Raw genomic sequence first — 26,907 nt, 5'->3', positions numbered from 1 at the left:
AGGCTTTGTGATATCAGTTCATGTTGGATGATCAGATGTATGCATTAACCCCTTGTGCTCCTCACCTGGAGTCAGCTTGTCCAAGAAGTCTTCATCTTCTTGTTGGCTGTTCATCCTTGCTGTGCTCTCACATGATCTGTTCACTGTTGCACTTCTGTCATCAGCCTTTGTACAGTTCTGCTGAGATTTGTCAGTCTCGCTTTTGTCCTGCACAGCTTGTATGCTACTTGTTATCACTTTGTCCTTAGTTGCAAATAAAGTGGATCGACCGTCATAGTCTTTGTTTTGTTGCTCATTATCTGTTTCTTCACTGTTGTCCTTACTGGCAAATACAGTGGATAGACTTTCATATTCTTTTTGTTGCTCATCATTTGTCAGATTACTGCTATCCGATGTAGCAACGGTATGCAATTCCATCACTCTATTAGATTCATCTACCATTATTGGGTGCTATTCAGCTTTTCAATCGTGTTGATCACGGAATGATCAGTTAAGCCGAATATTTCTACCATATCTGAATAATATTCTTTAATATATGAGCTACCTTCTGTATTCTCATATTGGTTAAAATTGTTGTCTTCTTTCACTGCTCTCTTTCTGGAGTCTTTCTGTGCCCTTCCTGTGGGGTCTTTCATTCTGTAAACTGCTTGTTTAATGGTGCTGTAAAAGTCTTCTTTCTCAGCTGTTCATTTAAATTCAATCAACGTTCTGCCCTGTGAGTCAAAATGATTCTGTTTGTTTCCTTCTAAACTTGTTTTTTCGATTGCTGGGCATTTTTTTCTTAAGTGGCCACAACTTCTACACGTCATCACGTCAGTGACATCATGTGCAAACTTCCATTGCGCATGCGCAACTCAATTATTGTCCAGAGTGAGCTCTTTTTTCAAGTGCATTTTTTCTTTAACAGCGGATGTCCAAAATGTCCGATTTCTGAAGCGCCATTTTTTTCACGTGCACTTGCGCGAACTGGGTTTCTCAGCGCCCTGAATTTCTAGCTGTGCCACAGCTTCAATGGCATCAACCACGTTGAGTATTTTTGTGCCACTTTCTCACACTAACATTTCGGAACTTCTATTTTTAGCAGCCTTACTTGCAGGAGATTTCTGAATACATTCTTTTACTGTTAGTTCTTTTTCTGTAAAAAGTTTTTTACTGAGGTTTCCATTGACGTGAGGCTCACAATGCTGATCAAAATTTTTTAAATTACCAGCTCACAGTTATTTTTGTCATCTTAATTTACAAAGTTAAATGATTTAAATAAGTCTATGGTTTGTGGTCCAGTTATATTTAAGAGGACGGCTATGTTCCTATTATCTGGAGCTGATTCAAGCGCAGAGGCAATTACAAAAACTCCAAATTGTTGCTTGAAGTTTTTTCAATTCAAGTTTAGTTTACCGTACATTTTGAAGAGTGCTGGTTTGTTCAGAACTTCCATGTTGGTCTCAGTTCTTCTTTTGTTGTTGCAGTTTCTGAGATGTGTCGCGATGCGATTACTTTTTCTCTATTCTTTTCTTATTGCTTACTTTTTAGGAATAGACACCTGGCACCATGTGGTGATCTTTGTGAGGGATTTTCAGGATGGAAAGCATAGTGATCACAAAGACACACAAAGCTCTTTTAAAGAAATAAACTAACTTTATTAACACTACTAAATTTGAATTTGACACTTATTCTAAATAGCAAACATGTATATAAGAATTAAACGACACTCACGAACACCATCTCTATCTACTAACTATAACTATAATATCTCTGCTCTGCTCCTTCAGCTCCAATCTAATCTCCTCCTTCTGCTCCCACCTTCTCTATCATCTCACCCACAAGGCTCAGCATCATCCCTTATATACGCATAGGATTAGCTCCCTCTAGTAGCTGGCTGTATACACTTCATTAACCCTTGCATTGCCTTCAGGTATGATAATACCACACCACCCGGTGCAATTTTGCACTCCGGAGACATCGTTTTCACGATGGCGGAGGGCTGCGGCGGCTCCCTGGCCTCAAGGATATTTGCCGGTGGTGGCATGGAGGGCCTCCCGTTTCTGCTGCAGCTTCCGACGCCGGGTGCTTCCATCTCCATTCCGGATCTTTTCCCGGTGTTATTTCAAGATCTGTCCGGTGGCCTGGTATTGCAAGAGAAACAGGGGTCTGAGCCACAGACTCTTTCTGGCCCAGTTCCCCGAGAGGAGTCCGTGAGGAACCCGTTTGTCGACGATCTGTGGGGTTGGATCGAGGCAGACCCAGGGCTGATTGGTGGGTTCCATGCCGTCTGCCATTCTTAATTTGGCAGGGGACCCGGTCCCAGACGATGACTGCCCGGAGGAGGACTGCTGCTCGGTGGGGGGCACGGGGATGATTTTGAGTCCGTCTGTAGCGAGGCGGTAGACTCCCTTGTGCCTGACACCGCGCTGTCACTCATCCCCCGAGGGTAACTCCGGGATTTTCTACATGCCAACCGTGGTCGCTGAAAACGAGTGCAGCTAGCCCTCGACCATTGGTTGGACATGGCGCTGCTCATTAAATCTTCCCACGCCTAAGGTAAAGAGGTGGGAGATATGGACGTGACTGAGCAGCGCTGGCTGAAATCTTTCCCCGCCGGACTCCAGAGGGAGTGGAGGGGCACGCGCTCCTCTGCTCCTTCCGAGCACTAAAAAGGTGATGGTGAAGGTGGCATGGAAGTGCCAGCCTCAACACCAACGGCAGCAAGGACAAAATCCGCATGTTCCAGAACTTCTCAGTCCTCCAGGAGGGGAAGTGTGTGGCTTGCTTCCTGCAAGAAACCCACACCGCTCTGGGAGACAAAGCCACATGACTCCTGGAATGGCGAGGGGGTGGGCAGTACATGAGCAGTACGGCTATCATGTTGGCCCCACATTTTCAGTCAGTGACCTTGGGGGTGAAGGAGCCAATTCCAGGCCTGTTGCTGCACTTAATGGTCCATGAGAGGGGTGAGGTACTTCACCTTGTGAATGTCTATGCTCCCCATGCTGGCCAGCAGTAGACGTCTTTCTTTGAGCAAGTGTCTACTCATCTTGGCACCATCGCTGTGGGCGAGTGCATCGTCCTGGGGGGGGAGGGGGGGGGGGGGGCGGCGGCGGCAATAGCACCGTCAGGACAAAGGACTGTCTTGTTACCCAGTGCAGCTCCCCTGCGGTGGTGAAGTTAAGAAACCTGGTTTGGTTCTTTGACTTGGTGGACGTCTGGCGGACACTCCATCCTGCCTCCTGCGTCTTCATCTTTGTGAGGCCTGGGGTCAGAGTGTCCAGAATCGACCGCCTTTACATTTCCAGGGCGTATTTGTCCCATGCCCTGACATCCTCTATGCAGCAGGTGCTGCGCTCGGACCACCATCTGGTGTGGGCAGGACTCGGTCTGTCTCGTACTCAGTCGCTGTCCATGTACTGGCACTTTAACAATCTACTTCTGGAGGACGAGCAGTTCCTGGGCTTGTTTTGTCGCTTCTGGACCAGCTGGAGAAAGAAGCGGGGAGGCTTCCCCTCCTTGAGGCTATGGTGGGACTTGGGCAAGACTCATGTGCGTACCTTCTGTCAGGATAACCGAGGGGATCGACAAAGAGGCAGAAATCCAGGGTCGAGGATTGGAGAAGGAGGTGCTCGACTTGGAGTCACGTCTCGGTCAGCCCGATGAGGACCCGGCCCTGCGGCTGGTGTCCAGAGAAAAGAAGGGCGCGCTGCTGGACCTGCAACTTGTCGGGTCCCGTGATTCGTACGTGAGGTTGCGGATCCAGATTCTCACGGACATGGACCACAGCTCACCCTTCCTCTGAGGGCTGGTACCCCACAATCTTAGCCGCCTCGCTGAAACGCCCTCCGAGCCTTTTCGCACTGCACGGAGGGGTTTCCTATAAGGGCTGCTGTTGTACATCTTTCACCTCCTTACAGAAGCCTGGACAATCCATGGCGTGGCTTGCTGCCGTCCGTCGGCGGAGGTAACCCCCTCAATCTTGGGGACCTGGGGTGGAGGGTGTTGCATGCAGCAGTACCGTACAATCACTGATTGCACCGTTTCACGGACTCCCAAGAAGCCTACCATTTTTGTGGCCTTGTGGAGTCCATGGACCACATCTATGTTACGTGTTATAGGTTGCACCCCCTTTTTAGTTTTTTGTCAAATCTTTTGTTGAAATCTTGTTTGCACTTCAGCCCCACACTCCTGAACTACGGGCACCTGGTGCGGAGAGGGGCAGGAAAGGCAGAGGACCTCTTTCTGGACCTGCTCCTGGGCCTGGCGAAGCGGGCAATGAGGGGGTCGTCCCACCAGACTGTCTGCCCCTTTTCTGTGGCTACATTTGAGGCTGGGTGTCCCTAGCAAGGGAGCATGCAGTGTCCACGGGAACTATTGAGGCCTTCTATGCCTGGTAGGTACTGCAGAGGTTGGTGTGCTTTATTGACCCCTTAATTGCACTCTCATTTGATGTTTTTAAGTTTCCGTTGATCTTTGTTACATTTGGGCAGTGCCCCTAACAGGAGAGGCCCTTTTTGCTTTGTACCTAAGTTTGTTTCCTTTCTTCTATTTTGGTGGACCTCAAAAGAGTGGCCAATCCACCTAACCTTTGGACTGTGGAAGGAAACCGGAGCACCTGGAAGAACCCATGCAGACAGGGGGAGAAAGTGCAAACCCCACGCAGAGATTCACCCAAGGCTGGAATTTAACCTGGGTCCCTGACGCGGTGAGGCAGCAATGTTAACAACAGTGCCACTTGAAGCTGTAATCTAGTCAGGGTGAAATTTCTGTGCAGCACTGAGAAAGTGCTCTGTTGCATGAAATATTCTCCTTTGATGGGTGAGGTACTTGAGAGTCTGAACGGCACTGTTCAAAGAAGGGCACGGAGTTAGTGTTTGTTTAATCTGATTTTATCTTTGCCTCTTTCTCCTCTGTATTTCAAATCAATTCTCAGTCAAGAGACTGCACCTCTGCCAGTTCTATTTTGTAATTTCACTAAGATACTTGATGTGACTTGTTCTTTCGTTTCACCTTTCTTCCTGCATGGACGCATTTTACTCCCAAAGCTAAAACTTAGCAGAGAGGCAATCTAAAAAGTTTAAGCAATTGTTGAAAAAATACCATTGCAGAGTTTAAATATAAGTGTGTTGCAATGTTTGTGAAAAGAACATTTATGATTTCAAATTACTGTTATTTAACAGAAATGATATTCCATCATTGTTGGTTATGTTGGGAATTGATGCAAGCTTTCAAAGATTTATTGCTAATCCCTAATTGCCCTTGATAAGGTGGTGGTGAACTGCTTTTTTGGACCGCTGCAGTGCAACCTCATATACTGTCGGAACAACTACAGTGCAGTTAGGAAGGGAGTTCCAGGATTTTGACCCAGTGATAGTGAAAGAAGGGAAACATACTCCCAAGTCAGGATGGTGTGTGGCTTGGAGGGGAACATGCAGGTGGTAGTGTTCCTGTGCATATGCTGCCTTGTCCTTCTGGATGGTGGAGGTTTCAGGATTGGAAAGTGCTGGGCTGAGGAGCCATGGTGAGTTGCTGCAGTGCATACAGCTGTCACAATGTGTTGATGGTGGAGAAAGTAAATGTTTAAGGTGGTGGATAGGATGACAATCAAACAAGATGATTTTTCCTGTTGAGCGTCTTAAGTGTTGACAGAATTGAACTCATTAGGCAAATGGAGAGTATTCCATCACATTCCTTGAAGATGGTGAACAGGCTTTGGAGAGTCAGGAGAGAATTACTCCCCACAGAATTCCAAATCTTTAACCTGCTGTTGTAGCCACAGAATGTATATGACTGGTCCAGTAAGTATATTGATAAATTACATTTGTTGATTCCTAGCTACGTTTTGAAGGTTGGAATTTCACTGTAGGGTTTCTGAAATCTTTATATGTTGAAGAAACCAATTTTGTTTGTAACACTAATTTATTTTAGACTTTTAACGATGGAATAAGTTTCAAAATGGACATTTTTCATTTATTAGTAGAAATTGTTTAATCTGAAGCAAAGTCATTAGCAGCTCTTTATCTATTGTATCCTACATTCTTCTGTACTAGCTAGAATATAACATGTCCTAGATATAATACCTTGTTTATTTTCAGAACTATTTACCACCCAGACTAATATGGTGCAGCTACACTACTCTGAATTTGCCCATCTACCTTACAAGGCAAATTTAGAACATCAGAGTGTGTGCACAATATGTATGTGCGCTGCTATCCAAAAATTCCAACCAACAATTCAAATTGAACTGCATTTCAAGAGTGTAGTTATTTAAAGGTCACATGTAACTTTACATTTGTGGTCACAAACTTTCCACAATAATGATCCGTTCATTGATTGTTTTGTACTGCCAACACCAAGCATTTAAATTTGTAGCAAGCAGTATTTTTCCTCCTGGGCAGGGTGTGAAACTCTCTCATGAGGTTGTGCTCTGTGGCTCCATAAGCATCTGATCCTTTCTGCCAATAAAGCGCCACTAAAGCACTTAGCCAATAGCCATATGACTAAATGGGAACCAAGATGTGGATAATTGCACTTCTGATTATTAATTCAAACATAAATACTAGCCACCATCATACAAGGGATGTGATCTCAATAGTCATATTCACCCAACTTTAAAAAAAATATTTTTATTATGGCATTTATATATATACATCAAACACAACCACAACCAAAAAGAGAGCAAGGGCCACACAGTGGTGCATTGGTTAGCACTGCTGCCTCACGGCGCCGGGGTCCCAGGTTCGAAACCGGCTCTGGGTCACTGTCCGTGTGGAGTTTGCACATTCTCCCCGTGTTTGTGTGGGTTTCACGCCCACAACCCAAAAGATGTACAAGCTAGGTGCATTGGCCACGCTAAATTGCCACTTAATTGGAAAAAATGAATTGGGTACTCTAAATTTTAAAAAAAAGAGAGCAAACAGGAATTCAAATAACAAATAAATATCTAACATTCCACCATCCACCCTCCCTGCCACTACCCTCCACCTCCCCTACCTCCTTCTTTTAACCCCCAACAGTCCCCTACCTCCACTGCTGACATCTTAACTGTTTTCAAAGTAGTCGATGAATGGTTCCAGCACCGGGCAAACCCTCAAGGTCAACATGATCTTTTCCAACCCTGAGGAATTCCGCGAGGTCGCTCATCCAAACCCCCGGTTTCGGCGGCCCCGAGTCCCTCCAGTCCAACAACATCCGTCTCCGGGCTACAAGGGAGGCAAAGTCCAGCACATCAGCCTCTCTCACCCCCTGGGTTCCCGACATAACATCAGCAAACCCCTACCAAAATCCTCCCAGCTATGGACAGGCCCAAAACATGTGCCCACCCGTGCACCGCCCACACCTATCCTCGACCCCCTCAAAGACCCGACTCATCCTGGCCACCATCATCTGTGCCCTGTGGACTACATTGAACTGAATGAGGCTAAGCCTCGTGCACGAAGAGGACGCGTTCACCCTCCTCAAAGCCTCCCCCTATAGCCCAGCCTCTGACCTCTTTCCAAGCTCTTCCTCCCATTTACGCGTGACTTCTCCTATCGGCTCCTTCCCAGTTCATTAGCTCTTTGTAGATCTCCAAGACTCTGCCCTCACCCACCCCTGTTTTCGATACCACCTTGTCCTGCAACCCCGGGAGCGGCAGGTCGGGAAAGGACGGCACCCGCTTCCTCATATTCCTCTACCAGCCCCTCCAAGCTCGCAAAGCTGCCCCCAATGAATAGGTCCCCAAACCGCTCAATCGCCACCCACAACCACCCCCGGAACCCTGTGTCTAGCCCACCCGGAGCGAAACTATGTTTCCTGCAGATCGGTGCCCAAACCGAGGCCCCCTCCGGTCTCAGGTGTTGCTACCAGTGTTCCCACTCTCTCAGGGCCGCCACCATCACCGGACTTTTGGAGTATCTGGCCGGTGGGAACGGCAGAGGTGCCGTCAACAGTGTCCCTAATCTGACAGGGTAGTTTCCAGAACGGGGTGGGAGAGGGAAAGGTTTTGGATATTTATAAAGAACTCATGGAGTCGGAGGAAATACAGACAGAGGAGCTAAAGCGCAAATGGGAAGCTGAGCTAGGGGGCGGAGATAGAGGCAGGTCTTTGGGCGGATACGTTAAGCAGAGTCAACACGTCCTCATCATGTGCCAGGCTCAGCCTGATTCAGTTTAAGGTCGTTCACTGGGCACACATGACGGTGGCCCGGATTAGCAAGTTTTTTGGGATAGAGGACAGGTGTGCGAAATGTGCAGGAGGGCCAGCAAACCATGTCCGTATGTTTTGGGCATGTCCGAATCTTAGGGGATTCTGGCCGGGTTTTACAGATGTCATGTCCATGGTGTTAAAAACAAGGGTGGTGCCGAGTCCAGAGGTGGCAATTTTCAGAGTGTCGGAAGATCCTGGAGTCCAGGGGGTCAGAGAAGCTGACGTCTTGGCCTTTGCCTCCTTGGTAGCCCGGAGACGGATATTGTTAGCGTGGAGGGACTCGAAGCCCCCAAATTCAGAGATCTGGGTTAGTGACATGGCTTGGTTTCTCAGACTTGAGAAAATAAAGTTTGCCCTAAGAGGGTCAATGCTAGGGTTCGTCCGGAGGTGGCAGCCGTTTGTCAGCTTCTTTGGAGAAAACGAACTGTCAGCAGGGTGTGCGGGGGGGCGGGAAGGATTATTGTTTAGAGGAGGTGAGACTTGTGAGGGAGGGAGGTGCTCTTTGCACTATGTTTATATTTGTACTGTTTACTATGATTATTATAAAGTTATAAATGCCTTAATAAAATGTTTTTCAATAAAAAACAGTGCCCCTAATCTCAAGTCCTTACAAGAGGCTGCCTCCTTCCGTTCTCATACCGGCCCCTTCCGCACAGCCCACTTCCTTGCCATGGCTATGTTTGCTGCCCAGTAACAGTTCATCAAGTTTGGCAGAGTCAGCCCGCCCCGCCCCCTTATCCCCGCTCTAGCAGCACCTTCTTTACTCGTGGGACTCTACCCACCCGCACAAACTCTGAAATCAGTGCATTAACTTTCCTAAAAAAAATCTTTGGAATAAAGACCGGGAGGTTCTGGAACAGAAATAAAACCTTGGGAGAACCGTCATCTTCACAGAGTGCACCCGCCCTGCCAACGACAGTGGGAGCACGTTCCACCACTTAAATTCCCCCTTCATGTGCTCCACCAACCAGGCCAGATTCAATTTGTGTAACTGCTCCCACCCCCACCACCTGGATGCCAAGATACCTGAATCTCGCCCCCACCACCTTGAACGGCAGCTCACCCAGCCTCGCTCCCTCGCCGGGATCAGGAAGACCTCACTCTTCCCCATGTTTGATTTGTACCCAGAAAACCGGCTGAATTCCTCCATTATGCCCATGATCCCCCAATACCTTCCAGTGGGTTTGATATATAGAGCAATAAATCATCTGCATACAGCAAGACCCTATGCTCCACCCGCCAGCATTATCCCCTGCCAACCTCGTGACGCTCTAAGTGGCATTGCCAATGGCTCTATCGCCAAGGCAAAAAGCAGCTGGGAGAGTGGGCATCCCTGCGTCATCCCACGATGAATACCCCAAACTCACCTGGTTTGTCCGCACACTCGCTGCCGGCGCCGGTACAACAGCTGTACTTTATCGACAAACCCCTGCCCAAACCCAAACCGCTCCAGCACCTCCCATAACTAATCCCATTCCACCCGGTCAAAGGCCTTCTCCGCGTCCGTAGAGGCCTCTATCTCCACATTCTGTCCCTCCGACTGCATCATTATAACGTTTAATAAATGCCTAATATTGATCGACAGATGCTGCCCTTTTACAAACCCCGTCCGGTTTTCCCTATCCCCTCCAGCACACAGTCCTCAATCCATGAGGCCAAGATCTTAGCCAGCAACTTGGCATCCACATTCAACAATGAAACTGGGCGGTAGGATCCACACTGATCCAGGTCCTTATCCTTTAAAATTAAGGAAATCAAGGCCTGCGACAACATGGGGGGGAATTTCTCCTTCTCCTTTGCCTCATTTAATGCCCTTAGCAGCAGGGGCCCCAGGGCCCCCGATAAACTTTTATAAAATTCCACCGGGAAGCCATCCGGGCCCGGGGCCTTGCACGCCTGCATCGCCCCATACCCTCCATCAATCCAATGGGCGCTCCCTGCCCCTCCACCAGGTCCTTCTCCACCTTGGGGAACTCCAACCCATCTAAAAAACGCCATATTCCCTCCACCCCGGCCGGGGGTTCCGAATCATATAGCCACTTGTAAAAGTCCTCAAATACCTCATTGACCCCCACCGGGTCTAAGACCATATTGCCCATTCAATCCTTCACCTTTCCAATCTCCCTCGGTGTCTCCTGCTTCCTCACTTGGTATGCCAACATCCTACTACTCGCCTATTCCCCATATTCATAGACTGTCCCCCTGGTCTTCCTCAGCTGCCCCACCGCCTTACCCGTAGATACCATTCCAAACCCCATCTGGGGTTTCTGTCGCTCTTTCAACAACACAGCCTCCGTGGCCTCAGAATACCTCCTATCAACCTGCAGGATCCTGTCCACCAACCTTGCCATCTCAACCTGCTCTGTCTTGTCCATATGTGCCCTTATCGATATAAACTCCCCCCTGACCACTGTTTTCAGCGCCTCCCATAGTGTGGCCCCGGAAACCTCCCTTGTGTCATTCAGCTCCACATACCCCCGAATAGTAGCCCTGCCCCGCTCACAAACCTCCTCATCAGCTAATAATCCCACATCTAACCTCCACTGCTGCTGCTGGCACCCCCCCACAATGCACCTGCAATTGCCCACCCAATGCGGCGCGTGGCCTGAGACCACAATTGCCAAGTACTCCGATCGACCATCCCAGCCAACAAAGTCCTATCCATCACAAAATAGTTGAGCGATCCGGGAGTACACCCTGGGCGCGATTCTCCGCTCCAGCGACTAAGTGCCCACGCCGTCGTGAACGCCGTCGAGGTTCACGATGGCGCGAAGCGGCCCCGATCTCGACCGATTCAGGGCCCGGAAATGGGCTAGGATCGGGGCCGCGAGAATCTCGGGGGGCGAGTCGCTAAAGCAGCGTCATCAGCGCGTGCCGGGCATTGGCGCCGCATAAAAGCAGCGCCGCGTCATCCGCCACCTAACTGGCGTCACCCACGCATGCGTGGGTTGGCCGGCGCTAGCCGGTGCCAACCCGCGCATGCGTGGTTGCTGTCCTCCCCGATACAATTTAAGGTGGTCCACAGAGCGCACTTGACGGGGGCGAGGTTGAGTAGGTTCTTTGGGGTAGAGGACAGATGTGGAAGGTGCTCAGGGAGCCCGGCGAACTATGTCCATATGTTTTGGTCATGCCCGGCACTGGAGGGGTTCTGGAGAGGAGTGGCGGGAGCAATATCTCAGGTGGTGAAAGTCCGGGTCAAGCCAAGCTGGGGGCTAGCAATATTTGGAGTAGTGGACAAACCGGGAGTGCAAGAGGCGAAAGAGGCCGGCATTCTGGCCTTTGCGTCCCTCGTAGCCCGGCGAAGGATCTTGCTAATGTGGAAGGAGGCGAAGCCCCCAGCCTGGAGGCCTGGATAAATGATATGGCTGGGTTCATAAAGTTGGAGAGGGTTAAGTTCGCCTTGAGAGGGTCTGCGCAGGGGTTCTACAGGCGGTGGCAACCGTTCCTAGACTATCTCGCGGAGCGTTAGAGGAAGGTCGGTCAGCAGCAGCAGCAACCTTGGGGGGGGGGGGGGGGCGGGTGGAGGGGACGTCCTGGGAGGGGGGGGGGGGGGGGAGAAAGGGGGGACTGCCTGGGAGGGTGGATGAGCAAGAGATAACATGAAGGGTTGGGGAAACTGGCACGTACGGGTGAGGGCCAGTGTACAAAGCTGTGTAAATATATCATTTTGCCATGTATATATCTTGCTCTGTGTGATTTCTCGTTTTTTTTTTTGTTACGAGGGCGGGGGGTTATTGTTTGTAAGGGAGACAAATTGTGTTAAAAAACTTTAATAAATATATATTTTTTAAAAATGTATATAGGTATACCAGTGAAGTGTTAATTATTACATCTAAGTGTAATCTAAACTCTAGGAGGGCACCACCAGTTCCCAGCAAAAATATTAGACCTCAGAGAATCTTGGATAGTGTTACCAGATGAGAGGAATTGATGACAGCTCAAGGACTAGTTTAGATTAGAGAGAAGTAGCACGAGTACATCATTAGTTAATATTAGATTACAGATTACTGTATTAATAGTTATATCTCAGTAGAGTGTGCGAACTCTATTTAATTTAATCGCTATTCAATAAATTAGTTTTGCTTCAATCTAAAGATTGCTGGTTTCTTTATCATTTACTCATCAAACCATTCTGGATTACAAGGCAAAGAATAACAACATATTACCTCAAAGTGGAATATAACACTCGCCTCATGAATTCAACATCATCCCAATTTGGGGCATAAACGTTTACCAGGGCCATCGGCATCCCCTCCAATTTCCCACTCACCATTACAAACCTTCCCCCCGAGTCTGCTACTATATTCCCCACCTCAAACGCTACCTGCGTATTCCTTAAGATCACCACCCCCCACGTTTTCATATCTAATCCTGAGTGGAAAACCTGACCTACCCACCCTTTCCTTAGCCTGGTCTGATCTCCGATCTTCAGGTGTGTTTCCTGCAAGAATGCTACATCCACCCTTAAGCTCCTCAATGTGATCAGCACCCCCCCGCGCCCCCGCCCTGCTGATCAATCATAGCCCCTCGTGGGCCCGCTCTCGGATGTCCACTGTCATTAACCTCCCTCCTATCGTACTTCAAAACCCACCCCTTACAGCAGGTCCCCGTCCCCCCCGCAAACAAAGCAACAATCCCAACCCCCACTAACATACTAGTCACCTGCTCACTCCTCACTGCGCTCCCGTGAACTTGCCCGCCCTGCTAGCCTGGCAGCCCCTGCCCGTGCATGGCACCTAACATCCTACCCCCCACTGATTTAATATAATATATTTCCCCCCACCTAGAAAAATAACACCTAGAAGAAAAAAAAGGGTGCACTCATCCGGCATGACCCTCCAGCAGCTCATCAAATAACCCTGAGTGAGAAAAAAAGGTTCTCCTCTGACACCCCCCCCCCCCCCCCCCCCAGAGCAACAAGAAAATAACAACAATAACAGCCAACAGAAAAAAACCAAACTCCCCAGCAAGGGGGCAGAGAGAATCAACATCCCAAACACCTCCTCGAAAGTTCAATGTCCTCCTTCTCCTGACAGTCTATTGTCTCTAACAAACTCCATCGACTCCTCCAGTGTACCAATGTAATACTTGCGACCATTGTGGGTCACCCAGAGGCGAGCCAAGTACAGCATCCCGAACTTCACCCCCTTCTTAAAGAGGGCAGACTTTACTTGTTGAACCCCGCTCTCGTCTTGGCCAGTTCCGCACCCAGGTCCTGATATACCCGGAGCATGTTACCCTCCCAAATACATCTCCTTATCTGCATGACCAACCCCAAGATCTTTTCCTTATCAAGGAATTGGTGTGACCTCACCACCATCGCCCTCGGCAGCTCATTCACCTGCGGCTTCCTCATCAGTGCCCTATGTGCTCCATCCATCTCAGGGCCGGTCAAAGACCCCCTCCCTCAGCAACATCTCCATAAGAGCCAGCGTCCACTCCCTCAATGCCCTCTAGCAACCCCACAATCCTCAAATTCTGTCTCTGGGGGGGGGGGGGGTCTCCAGATCCTCCTCTTTTTCTTTGAGCCGCTTCTGGGTATCCCTCAACATCCCAATTCTGGCCGCCAACGAAGTAAGGTGCTCCTCATACTCCCCCAGCGTCTCCTCCACCTTCTGGATTGCCTGACTTTGGGTCTGCAACCTCAGCTCCACATGATTGATGCCCACTTTCAGCGGGTCTATCTCTTCGCCAGGTCCTTCAGAGCTTCTCTTCTCTGCTGGCTGAATTTCTTATTCAAGAAGTCCACAAGCTGCTCCATTGACCATTGAGATGGTAGGGCCGATTCCTTGCTCTCCGCCATCTTTCCCTGTGTCACAGGAAAGATTTATTTCTCCAACAGCTCCTTTCTTCAAAAACCACTTCTGGTCCACAAATCCATTCATCAATGGAGTATAGTCTTTCTCCATCACTCCTGCACCTTTTTTCGAAAAAATATCTGCCAGTTAATTGGGGAAAAGGACCAACGAAACTGCCTCGAGCGGGAGCTGCCAAATGTACGACCACCGGAAGTCCTTCACCCAACTTTTTAGTGCGCTATTCAACCTTTTGTGCATTTGCTCATAAAATTATAAAAGCAGAGTGCAAGTGTTTTTTCTTTTCTTGTGAGATGGTAGTTGATGTTAGGATGTAAATGTAAAGTCACAATTGTCCCAGATGACCATGGGCTGCTTTCCCCTTTGAGAGGGAGAGCTGACTGGTGGTGATTTAACCTGAAGATCACCACATCTCAGGCGAGGGGTTGAGAATAACCTCTGTACAAATCTACATTTGTGAATAGTATTTGCCTCTATTATATGAGTATATGTAAATAATTTTCTACTAAAATTGGGGAAAGTGACAAAAATGGTACTGCCATATCCAAATCTGTGGCTAATCAGCAATTTACATATGAACAGACAAATTCAGGGCTGCCCATTCTGTCGCTTGAGACTGCTCTGCCATTTGATAAGATCATCACTGATCTGATTGTATCCTCAACTCCACTTTCCTGTCTGTCCTTTGACTCCCTTGTCAAGCAAGTATCTACCTAACTCAGCCTTAAAAATATTCAATGACCCTGCTTCCATTGCCTTCTGGGGAAGAGAATTCTACACACTAACAACTCTGTGAAAGAAAATTATCCTCATTTCTGTCTTAAATGGGAGACCCCTTATTTTAAAAATGTGTTTCCTAGTTTTGGCCTCTCCCACAAGTGGAAACATCCTCTCAGCATCCATCCTGTCAATTCTTCTCAGGATCTTGTATGCTTCAATAAGATCATCTCGCTTTCTTCTAAACTCCAATGGATGCAGGCTCAATAGTTCCAAATAAAATTAATCCTTTCATCCCAGGAATCAATGAAGTGAACCATCTCTGAACATCTTCTAATCCTATTATGTACTTTCTCAAGTAAGTGTCATAATATACACCAGTATATTATGGTGCAGACACACACACACACACTGATGGACATGCAGTGGGACCAATCAGCATACACAACACCGCAGCCAATCACCAGTGAGAGCACACGCACTATAAAGACAAGGGACAGGAGAGTTCCCGCTCATTCTAGTAGCAGCCAGCTCGGAGCACAGAGCTCACAGCCTGCAACACAGACATTCACCATGTGCTGAGTGCATCACCTGGTTAGGACTAGGCAAGGGTCAACAGCTAAAGCTGGTATTGCATTTACCCACAGTTCAAGTATGTTAATATAGTTAACCTTATAATAAAATAGAGTTGCACCACTTCAAGTGTTGGTGACCTGTTTGTGATCCAGAACACCCAACACATCAGTAAGGAGACCAAAACTACAGTAAATGCTTTAGCTGTGCTCTCATAAACCTATGATACAATTGTAGCAAAAGTTCCCTACTTTTATATTCCCATTCTCCCTGCAATAAACAGCAACATTCAATTTGCCTTTCTAATATATTTTTGTAATTCATGTACCAGGACACCCAGACTCCTCTGTACCACAGTTTTGCAATCTTTCTCTATTTAAATAATGTAATTCTATTCCATTTGTGAGGAAAATGAGAGGTCTTCATTTTTTTTGCAATATCATTCTCATAAATTAGAAAATGAGCTTGTGTATCTGAGCAATGGTGTGACTGGTTTAATTAAACTGGAGACAGTTAGATTGCAAAGGTCAAAACATCAATATAAGTATGAGGTTATCCAGTTTGGCTGAAAAAATAGAAAGGAAAATTATCTAAATGGAAAGCAGATTCAAATTGCGGTTGGGGAAAGGAATCTGGGTGCCTTTGTTCATGGATCACAAAAAGTCGGTATGCAGGTACAGCATGTCATAAAAAAAACAAATGGAAAATTAGCATTTATTGCAAAAGGGCTGGAGTATAAAAGTAGAGAGGTGTTGTTGCAATTGTATAGGGGGATGGTGAGACCACATCTGGAGTATTGTGTCCAGATTTGGTCTCCTTATTTGAGGAAGAGTGTGGTGGCATTGGATGCATTTCAGTGGAGGTTCACCAGGTTGATTTGGGGGATGAAAGAATTGACATGTCAGGAGAGATTGAACAGTTTGGGTTGTACTTGCTGGAATTTAGAAGAATGAGAAGGGATCTGATCGAGGTGTATAAAATGTTAAGAGGGAATGATAAAATAAACGATGACCAAATGTTCCCCCTTGTGGGGCAATCTAGAATGAGAGGTCACAGATATAGGTTGAGAGGCGGTAGATTTAAAACGGAGATGAAGAGGAACTACATCTCGCAGAGTGTGTTGAATTTGTGGAGCTCACTGCCTCATGTCCACATTAATTCTGACCAACTTTTACAGATGCACCATAGAAAGCATCTTCAGCATCTGGCTGCATCACAGCCTGGTAGGGCAACTGCTCGGCCCAAGACCGCAAGAAACTTCAGAGAGTCGTGAACACAGCCCAGTCCATCACATGGACCTGCCTCCCATCCATTGACTCCAACTGTACCTCCCGTTGCCTGGGGAAAGCGGGCAGCATAATCAAAGACCACCCCCCCCCCCCCCCCCCCCCCCCCAACCCGGCTTACTCACTCTTCCATTCGGCAGGAGATACAAAAGTCTGAGAACACGCACGAACAGACTCAAAAACAGCTTCTTCTCCGCTGTTACCAGACTCTTAAATTACCCTATTATGGACTGACCCGATGCCGGTGTACGTATTTACATTGTGTATTTTGTGTTGCTCTATTATGTATTTTCTTTTTCTTGTATTTAATGATCTGTTTCAGCTGCTCGCAGAAAAATACTTTTCACTGTACCTCGGTACATGTGACAAGAAACAAATCCAAATCCATTGTATGGTGGTGGTTTCCGAATCATTAAATGGTTTCAAGAAGGAGATAGATATGTTGAAGTTTTTTTTAAAAATGGGTTGAAAGGATATGGCAAACAGGTAGGGAGGTGAATTTGAGAACAGGAAGAGATCAGCCATGATCTGATTGAATGGCAGAGCAGGCTGAAAGGGCTGAATTGCCTACATCGGATCCTAATTCCCATTTTCCTATAGGAGTTATGAAGTCAAGTGGTTGATCATAATAAACAGGGGGTCAGAGAAGTAACTTGACCAGGAATTTGCATTAAGCAAATAAGGGAAGTAATTTTAAAGTTGACTTGGATTTCAAAGGAAACATCTATCATTGGGAGATAATTCATTGTCTACATCTTGGATGTGAACTCTTATTGAACACCTTTAGGAAATCCAAGTATGCATCGCATCTACAGGTTCCCCTTTATTCATGTTAATTCCTCAAAGAACTTTAATAAACTCAGTAAAACATGATTTCCTTTTCACAGAACCATGTTGACTCTGCCTAATTGCATTAAGACTTTCTAAGTGCCCTGCTCTTTAACAATTGATTCCTCAAATCCCTGATCTACATTAGCTCCTGGTTGAGCAATGTCTCAATTTTAAAATGTTCATTCTTGTTTTCAGGTCCCTCTGTGGCCTTTCTCCTCTCTATCTTTGCAACCTCTTTCAGCTCTCCAAAGTATTTATGCTTCCTTAATTCTGACCTCATGCATATCCCTGATTTTAATTACTGAACCATTGACAGTTCTGCTTTCAACTGCAAGGCCCAAGGCTCTGGAATTCCCTCCCTAAGTTTATTCGTCTCTCTTTTTAAGATACTCCTTAAACCCAACTCTTTGACCAAGCTTTTGGTCATCTGCCCTAATATCCCCATCTGTGGCTCAGTAACAAATTTTATTTGACAACACTCCTGTGAAGTGTCTTACTATGTGAAAGGTACTATATAAATTAAAGTTATTGTTGAAGAGCATATTGCTTTGGAGCTGGCTGTGTCACTCTGATTGAGAAACACTCAGTAATTAGTGCATTCGGTCCTCAGTAGAAGATAAGTGGCTGCCTTGTGTGAACCCATGCAGAACAACCTCTATAATACGATGTTCCCCATGTGGAAATAAGGATGTATAGAACTATATTTGAATCCATAACCAATTGTTTGTGCTCTTGTGAAAAGAGACAAACTTAAGCTGCCTTTTGGAATGCTACAAACTAAAATGCAATATTTATTTCTATTCACTCCCTTAAAACTAATTGGCAAGCATGTTGCTACTCTTAACAGTGTAAATAGTCCAGATTCAAAACTGAACTCATTACCAACTACAAAATGAAATATTTTTGCCCCAGTGACCTGGAATGTTCTTTCCCTCTTATAAAATCAGACAAGTGTAGCTCCAAGATTGTGAATCTCTACATTTTCCTCAATAAAATATTCTACACTTTCGAAAGGATTTGAAGGGTTAATTTAAAATTTGCGCTTACTTTATTTCGCTAATATATATGTAAGTTAACTGGGGACTCTAACCCATCGAGCACAGGGTACAGCACCAGCTCTCCCACCTGATTGATTGGTGGCTGCGGCTCACCAACAATGGAACTGGGCGCACAGGCGCAGACTGGCCCCCGAAAAGAGACATCATTGGGATGTAGTGCCCATGCGCGGGCCCGGCTGCTGCGGGACGGTGAGGGCGGGACCGCTGTAAGTGTCTGATCGCATCTCTGCACTTGTGAATCATTCTGCTTGTTTAATGGACCACCACTTCCACGGGAAGACACTCTAGCTCAACAAATCTCTGTTTATAAGTGAGCTAGCTTGATATAGGTGAGGTAATATTTGAATCTTGCTGTATCATCGTGTTTTTTTTCTTATCCATCCTGTATCTTTGCTGCTCATTTGTTTTATTGTCCCTTCGCCTGTCTTGGGAGATGGAAAACACTCCCTGTACTTTGGAAACCGGCATCAGCGATTAGTGGTTCAAGTGAACTCGGGACGTTGGCCTTGGACTGTGATGCTGCACCCTTGCGGTATGGTCCTTCTGCATCATCCACCCGTTACATTGCCGTCCACACAGCACTTGACGCCTTCAGTATTTTGTATTGACCCTGCATCGTTCTCTATTGATCTAACGTTTTGAAGTGAAATACGGGGGCGCGGGACTGGAAGGGAAATCTCCCCAAATTGCAATCAAGCTGTTTTGCCCCAAGATGCCATTTTACTTTCAATGTAGGTGTGTGCCAGATCGAGTGCCCATTTTCAGCGGGAAACGCGCCTTACCTGATTTATTAGAAAAGTTATTTTAATATTTGTGGTAAAGTAAATATTAAATATCCAGAGGAGGAAGAATTATTTGAAACTGCCAACAAGGATTTTAGAAGAGAATATTGCACCTGACAACCCCACATTATTTTAAAGAAACCATAGGATGCCTCAAAGCACTTTACAGCCCTTGGAGTATTTGTACAATTGAGAGGTTGAGTAAATTGGGCCAATCAGCTCTGAAGTTTGGAAGAGATGCAATTTCATTGAAAAATTAGATCATGAATAGACTTGATAGAGTAGATGCTAAAAGATTGTTTCCCTGGTTGGAGAATCTAAAAAGGGGAGGGGGAAAACTCTCCTGATGAGAGTGCAATTATTTAGCACTACGATGAGAAATTATTTCACTCAAAGGGTTGTGAATCTTTAGAATTCTCTGAGGGTTGTAGGTCCTCTATCATTGAATAAGTTTTTAGGCAGGGATAGATAGATTTTTGTGGTTTCAGGGAATCAGGGGATAGGAGGAGCAGCAGGAAAGTGGAGTTGAAGATCAGCCATGGCAGAACAGGCCCAGTATGCTGCGTGGTTCCCTGCCCCTATTTCTTCTGTAATCCTCCCTTCAAGACCCAACTAAAATGATAAATACCATATGGTAAATTACTCTTGGATAAGGCAGTTTCATTTACATAATACCAGGAGATAATACTGAACATTTTCACTTTACCTATGACCGATGCCTTTTGAGCATCCTGGATTTTAATTGCTTCACCATTGCTGGCTCTGCGTTCTACTTCCAAGACCCAAAGCTCTCGAATTGCCATCCTAAACTTCTCCTTCCTCCTCTTAAAATGCCTTTGGTCAATTGCCCTAATATCTCCTCCTCCATGTCAAATTTTGTTTGATAATACGCCTGTGAAGCTGCTTGGAACATGTGCTAACGACACAATTTAAATACAGGCCCAAATAAGTGCAGGTTAGGTGGATTAGCCACTCTTTTGAGGTCCAGCAACAAAATAGAAGAAAGGAAACAAACTTGGGGACAAAGCAAAAAGGGTGGCTCTTGTTAGGGGCACTGCCTGAACATAAAGATCTACTAAACTTAAAAACATAAAATGAGAGTGCAATTAAAGGGGCCAATAAAGCACCTCAACCCCTACAGTGCCCACCGGGCACGGTAGGCCTCGATGGTGCCTGTGGACACCGCATGCTTAATTTCTAGGGACACCCGGCCACAAATGTAGCCGTGGAAAAGGGGCAGACAGTCTGGTTGGACGACCCCCTTGGTTGCCCACCGCCTGGACCTATAAATGATGTGCTTTGCCAGGTTCACGAGGAGGTCCTCCACCTTCCCTACCCCGCTCCACACTGGGTGCCCGTAGATCAGGAGTGTGAGGCTGAAATGCAAACAAGACTTTGACAAAGGATTTGACAAAAACCTAAAAAAAGGGTGTGCAGCCGAGAGCATGTAACATCGACGTGGTCCACGGACTCCACAAGGCCGCAACAATGGCAGGCTTCTTGGGAGTCTTGACAGCATGGTGGCGCAGTGGTTAGCACTGCTACCTCAGCGCCAGGGACAATTCCGGCCTCGGGTGACTGTCTGTTCTCCCTGTGTCTGTGAGAGTTTCCTCCCAAAGATGTGCAGGTTTGGCTATGATAAATTGCCGGTAGTGTCCAAAGGTGAGCTGGGATATGGGAGGAGGCCCGGGTGGGATGTTCTTTCAGAGGGTCGATGGAGACTCGATGGGCCAAATGGCCTCCTGCACTGGAGAATTCCATGAGTCCGTGAAACGGTGCAATCAGTGATTGTACAGCACTGCTGCATGCAACACCCTCCACCCCAGATTCCCAAGATTAAGGAGGAAGATTCCTCCATAGAGGGACCTCCAGTGGGGACCTCCGCCGCCAGATGGCAACAAGTCCCACCATAGCGTGTCTGGGCTTCTGTAAGGAGGTGAAGCATGTGCAGCAGCAGCCCGTACAGGAAACCCCTCTGTGCAGTGCGAAAAGGCACAGAGGGCATTTCTGCGAGGTGACTAGGATTGTGGGGCACCAGCCCCCGAGGGAAGTGTCGTTGCCTGGAGCTAATGTGGAATTCCGTTCGGGCAGTGTCAGCCAAACAGGATATCACCGCACACCTGCGCATTCTCTAGACTGCGAGTGCCATCGGGTCCAAGCACAGCCGTTTTGAGGTCTCGGATGGCATTGGGGGCAAGCCGGACGTTCATCGCCACACGTTGTGCCAACTCGGGTGTCAACCAGCCCATTCCTCTGACACATAACACGTCCCCCATCCTGGTTATCCTGGCACCACGGCTTGCTCGTCTGCCAGCCACTCGAAATAAAATTGCGGATTCCTGAGTAGTGGCTCCCTGATGATAGCTGCCACTCCTGGCGGGGGGGCGGGGCGGGGGGGGGGGGAGGGGGGCCGGGAGAGCTGCGGTGTGAGGCAACCATGTTCCAGACTTTGAGCACGACCTGGTGAAAGACAGGGCAGCGCCTGCAGAGGGTGACAAACACCCTGTAGATCTATGAACAGGAGCTGCACATCATAATTCAGGCCATGCACTTGGCAGAAGAAATCCATCGCCAGGGCACATCATAGTGGAGGGGGCTCAACGTAAAGGTATCGCTGCAGGGTCTGAATGCAGAAGGTAATCTTTACTGTCGCAAGTAGGCTTACATTAACACTGCAATGAAGTTACTGTGAAAAGCCTCGAGTCGCCACATTCCGCCGCCTGTTCGGGTACAGAGAGACAATTCAGAATGTCCAAATTACTTAACAGCACGTCATTTGGAACTTCTGGGAGGAAACCGGAGCACCCGGAGGAAACCCACGGTGAATGGGCAGACTCCACACAGACTGACCCTAGCCGGAAATTGAACCTGGAACCCTGGCGCTGACCATCAGCCTCCATGCTGTAGTAGCAATCAGCTGGTTTATGACGAGAACTCGACCCCTATGAGACAGCATTCGGAGCTGTATCTCAAGCGAGTGGTGACCTTGGTCTCTAGCTCCTGCCAGTTAGCCAGCCAGAATTCCTCAGCCGGGCAAAGATGGACTTCCAAGTACAGGAGGCTGGTCCAGCTCCAGGTGAAAGGCCTGAACTCTAGGAGGGGGTCCGTCTGCCACGGACCGACCAGGAGTCCGGAACACTTTTGGCCCAGTTGATCCTGGCAGAGGACGCGGCGCAGTACACGGCCTGGCACCTTTGCATCCTCTGCAGGTCAGAGTGTCGGTGAACATGAGCACGTCATCAGTGTAAGCAGAGAGGGTGACCCAAATGCGTGGCCCACGTAGAAGCAGTCCAACAACTCGTGTCACGTTTTAAATTTAATAACAGCAAAAGGGATTATTATTTAAATGATAAAATATTAAAACATGCTGCTGCGCAGAGAGACCTGGGTGTGCTAGTGCATGAGTCACAAAAAGCTGGTTTACAGGTGCAACAGGTGATTAAGAAGGCAAATGGAATTTTGTCCTTCATTGCTAGAGGGATGGAGTTTAAGACTAGGGAGGTTATGCTGCAATTGTATAAGGTGTTAGTGAGGCTACACCTGGAGTATTGTGTTCAGTTTTGGTCTCCTTACTTGAGAAAGGACGTACTGGCACTGGAGGTGTGCAGAGGAGATTCACTAGGTTAATCCCAGAGCTGAAGGGGTTGGATTACGAGGAGAGGTTGAGTAGACTGGGACTGTACTCGTTGGAATTTAGAAGGATGAGGGGGATCTTCTAGAAACATATAAAATTATGAAGGGAATAGATAGGATAGATGTGGGCAGGTTGTTTCCACTAGCGGGTGAAAGCAGAACTAGGGGGCATAGCCTCAAAATAAGGGGAAATAGATTTAGGACTGAGTTTAGGAGGAACTTCTTCACCCAAAGGGTTGTGAATCTATGGAATTCCTTGCCCAGTGAAGCAGTTGAGGCTCCTTCATCATTAAATGTTTTTAAGATAAAGATAAATAGTTTTTTGAAGAATAAAGGGATTAAGAGTTATGGTGTTCGGGCCGGAAAGTGGAGCTGAGTCCACAAAAGATCAACCATGATCTCATTGAATGGTGGAGCAGGCTCGAGGGGCCAGATGGCCTACTCCTGCTCCTAGTTCTTATGTTCTTATGTAGACCTCGCCCCACCTGGCCACTTGAGGAGCCACGTGGCTTTGTCTGCCGGAGCGATGCGGGTTTCTTGCAGGAAGCACGCCGCATACTTCCCCTCCTGGAAGACCAAGAAGTTATGGAGCATTCTGATCGTGTCCCTGCTGCCGTTGGTGTTGAGGCTGGCCACTGCCATGCCACCTTCACCATCACCTGTTTATGCTCAAGAGGGAGCAGAGGAGTGCTTGTCCCTCCGTTCCCTCTGGAGCCCAATGAGGAAAGATTTCAGCCAGCGCTGCTCAGTCGCGTCCACATCTCCCGCCTCTTTAACGTAGGCATGGGAAGACATAATGAGCAGCGCCATGTCCATCCACCGTTCGAGGGCTAGCAGAACTCTGTTTCAGCGACCACGGTTGGACAATCCCGGCGTTCCCCTCGGGATGAGTGACGACTCGGTGTCGGGCACGAGGAAGTCCACCGCCTCGCTACAGATGGACTCAAAATCATATCATCCCCTGTGCCCCTCACCGAGCAGCTCTCTTCCTCCTTGCAGTCGCCTTCTGGGACTGAGTCCCCCACCAATTAACATCTGGGTTACGCTACACCTCCGTTCAGTGCAGGTGGAGAACAGACATGTTATATTTTCTTTCACCTCTGCCACGAGGGCCTCTATTGGTTGAGAAATGTTTGGGTAGGTATTCCCCCTATTGGTCAAAAAGTGTGCTAACAATTCGTCAGACCAACAATAGTCCTGTTGCTGTCTCGATCCAAATTTGGATTTTAGTTAGGCATACAACTCCCAGTGTCCATTATAAACATCCCTGGGTTAATAACCTGTATCAATGTCTGGTCTGAAAGACCGTCCCGCAATTCATTACATTCCGTACATAAACACCTCATCACATTTTTACAGCCACTGGCTCTCCGTCCGGGTTTCTTCTGGTTTGATGGTCGCCAATAACGGGATGTCATCTTGGTGAGTGGCGATGGGACGAGTCTATCGGCATCAGCCGAGCCATAGTCATCTTACAACACGTATTAAGGCATCCAATGATTATACAATATACAATTATAATAACAAGTATTATCAATCCATGCATCAGATAAAACCCCATGACTGAGCTATGAGAGCTGACTCTGAGCTGAATCCTGCTGTAGGGTTTATATTCCCCTTCTAGTTGTACTGACTAGCAGCTATCCCCGATCCTTGTCATGTGTGTGTACATGTCGTGATTTGTAAACTGTGCATGGAAATCAATTGTAAATTCATCCATCCCCGCAGACCAGTGTCGATAGACTCTTTGTATTCTTTCCTCAAGTCCAATCACCGTGAACCATAGCTGTCGCTACTCAGGAAGGTAACACAATAGCTATATCCGTGTGTTCCACTACCTCCAAGGCATCTGATTACCTTGGGGTAGCAGCACCGTAGAAGCTTCCTCATGTCCCTTAAAAACAGCACACAACTCAGTCCATCAGCGACCAAAAAGGTTTTTAATCCCTCACTGCTAATTTTTATTGAAGTGCTTTCCGTTTCTCATTGGAATGGTAAATTATGATGTCATGTACTATCCACTGATTATCTTGCTTTATGAGTTGCAGAAGCTTCAATTGATCCTGTTTCTATTCCTGACTATCTTGCTTTATGAGTTGCAGAAGCTTCAATCGATCCTGTTTCTATTCCTGACTTCCTCACACTACGTCTAACATTGTACTGAACCATGTAGTCTGCCAGCCCTGGTTTACATGAGCCAATACTCTGTTTTCTTCAAATCCCTTTTGTCCGTTATCATTTTCCTTACAGCATGGAGTGTATACTTGCCATTATTTGTTTGTGTGTTTTTTACTTTGCAATAACACCACTTGAACATTTAATACAGTCAACCTTTGGGGTTACAACCCAATTGAATCCATACATAACAGTCCCTAACAACTTGCAGGACATTTCGTCCGTAATAACTATTACACTCCAATGCAATATTGTTTGCTGCATTGGTTACAAATTTCCCACCGTGGCATCAAGCTGCCAAAATTCTTAAACTATTGGCATTTTCAATGGGGGGGTTCCTAGTCAGTCGCTGCTGTCTGCCGAGACCCTGAATAACTCCACCGAGTAGTACATACCCCGTGGAGACCACAGATCATCCATCAGCTAATGTCCGGTTCGAGATGTCTGACCGGAGGTTTCACTATTCAGTAATAATTTGATATTTTGATTTGTTTCTAACCCGTAAGGTTTTTTTTCCGGGCTCTGTCATTTAATTCCCTCAAATATGTAGCCAATTGTATCATTAGTTTCCCCCCCCCCATACTGTCCAAGACATTCTTCTCTGGAGTGTAGTTCTCGTTCTTCGTCGGTGTTATTTTTGCTTCATCTGAAAACCAAATGAACAGGTCCAAGGCGGAGAGGGCCCTATTTCTTAACTTGTATCTTTCTATTCTTGTTTGGATGTTCCAGAAGTGCCCTCTCCAGGACTTCCGGATTTCCATTTAATTCCCTTTCTTTTCTTATCATTGACGTACATCATACGATTAAGGCCTGTTAGGCCTCCTCCTCCTATCGTTGCACCCCTGAGTGAGACTTGAAGATTCTCAAACTCCTCTTTTGCTAACTCAGTGATCCAAGTGGGTCGAAACTGTCCCTGATACATGTCGGATATTGCTACTGCATTTACTTTAATTTCTTTAATTTTGATTATGACCAGATTTTTATGAAAGTAATTTCCAACCATGACATTTTCACTTTATCATCTGTCCTATCGATGCTGCTAACAGGTTTCAATTCCCTGGCATCCCGTTCCACTGGTTCCATAATACTAGTAAGTGCAGTTATCCCCTGCCACTCACAACCAAACATTCCTTTTCCCTTGTCTGAGTGGTTTGGGGATATGATTTATCCTGTGGCATGGCATCATTGCAGTGATACAGTCTCTAAACACTGTTAGGCTAATTTTACGTCCCCGGGTCATCCCAACATCTCTTAAACTACGTACTCCCTCACTAATTGGTACCACAGGTTTGTCACTTCTCCAAATTCCTGCACATCCTTTCCCAATCACATCGTCGTCAGCTTGGTTTTCTCTGCAGTAATTACAATTTATCATTATCACATCATCCCATGGTCAAAATCTATCTTGTGGTCACAAACTTCAATCATCAGTGTTGCCTGATATTTCACAAAACAATCCATGACAAACTGAATTCCCCACATTTCCCTGGGAGCCGAAGCATTTCCCCATTTCTGTCGTTCTAAATGCAAAATCAACTCTCCTGAATGCTCTATATCTGCCATTCTCCTAGGTCTCATATGATTGCTCCTTGTCCAAACTACTGGGCTACAAAATGTGCCACATCCTTGACATGATGTTTCATTATGTTGACAATGAATCATTTTAAACTTGGGTCTATTATTAACAGCCCGTGACCTATCATCCCATATTCTCAACTCCTTACTGATTACGTTTCTTTGTTTGCTGCCAATAGGTTGCTTATGGATTATAATAATCCCTCTGTTATTATTGAATTGGGTCGGATGTTTTAGTTCTGATACAATTCCGTTGCTCCAGATGCCACTAATTCTCTAATTCAACGT

General features: G+C 46.9%; 1 protein-coding gene across 5 annotated transcripts in view; it reads left to right on the top strand.

The window, feature by feature from the left end:
* LOC140425138 (cytoplasmic dynein 1 intermediate chain 1) overlaps positions 1-26,907 on the top strand; it is a 502,251-nt gene that overhangs the window by 71,407 nt on the left and 403,937 nt on the right. For 3 of the 5 annotated variants that reach the window (XM_072509064.1, XM_072509066.1, XM_072509061.1), the window contains exon 1: positions 18,627-18,783. The exons of 1 other annotated variant lie outside the window; for it this stretch is intronic. The gene's annotated coding sequence lies outside the window, so the exon portion shown is untranslated. Of the gene's footprint in view, positions 1-18,626; positions 18,784-26,907 lie in introns of those variants that run through there. One more of the 5 variants, XM_072509062.1, reaches the window with a different exon arrangement.

The sequence above is a fragment of the Scyliorhinus torazame genome, chromosome 6 (assembly GCF_047496885.1).
Source record: "Scyliorhinus torazame isolate Kashiwa2021f chromosome 6, sScyTor2.1, whole genome shotgun sequence".
Lineage (NCBI taxonomy): Eukaryota > Metazoa > Chordata > Chondrichthyes > Carcharhiniformes > Scyliorhinidae > Scyliorhinus > Scyliorhinus torazame.
The sequence above is the reverse complement of the archived record's forward strand: the minus strand, read 5'-3'. Positions and strand labels throughout refer to the sequence as shown.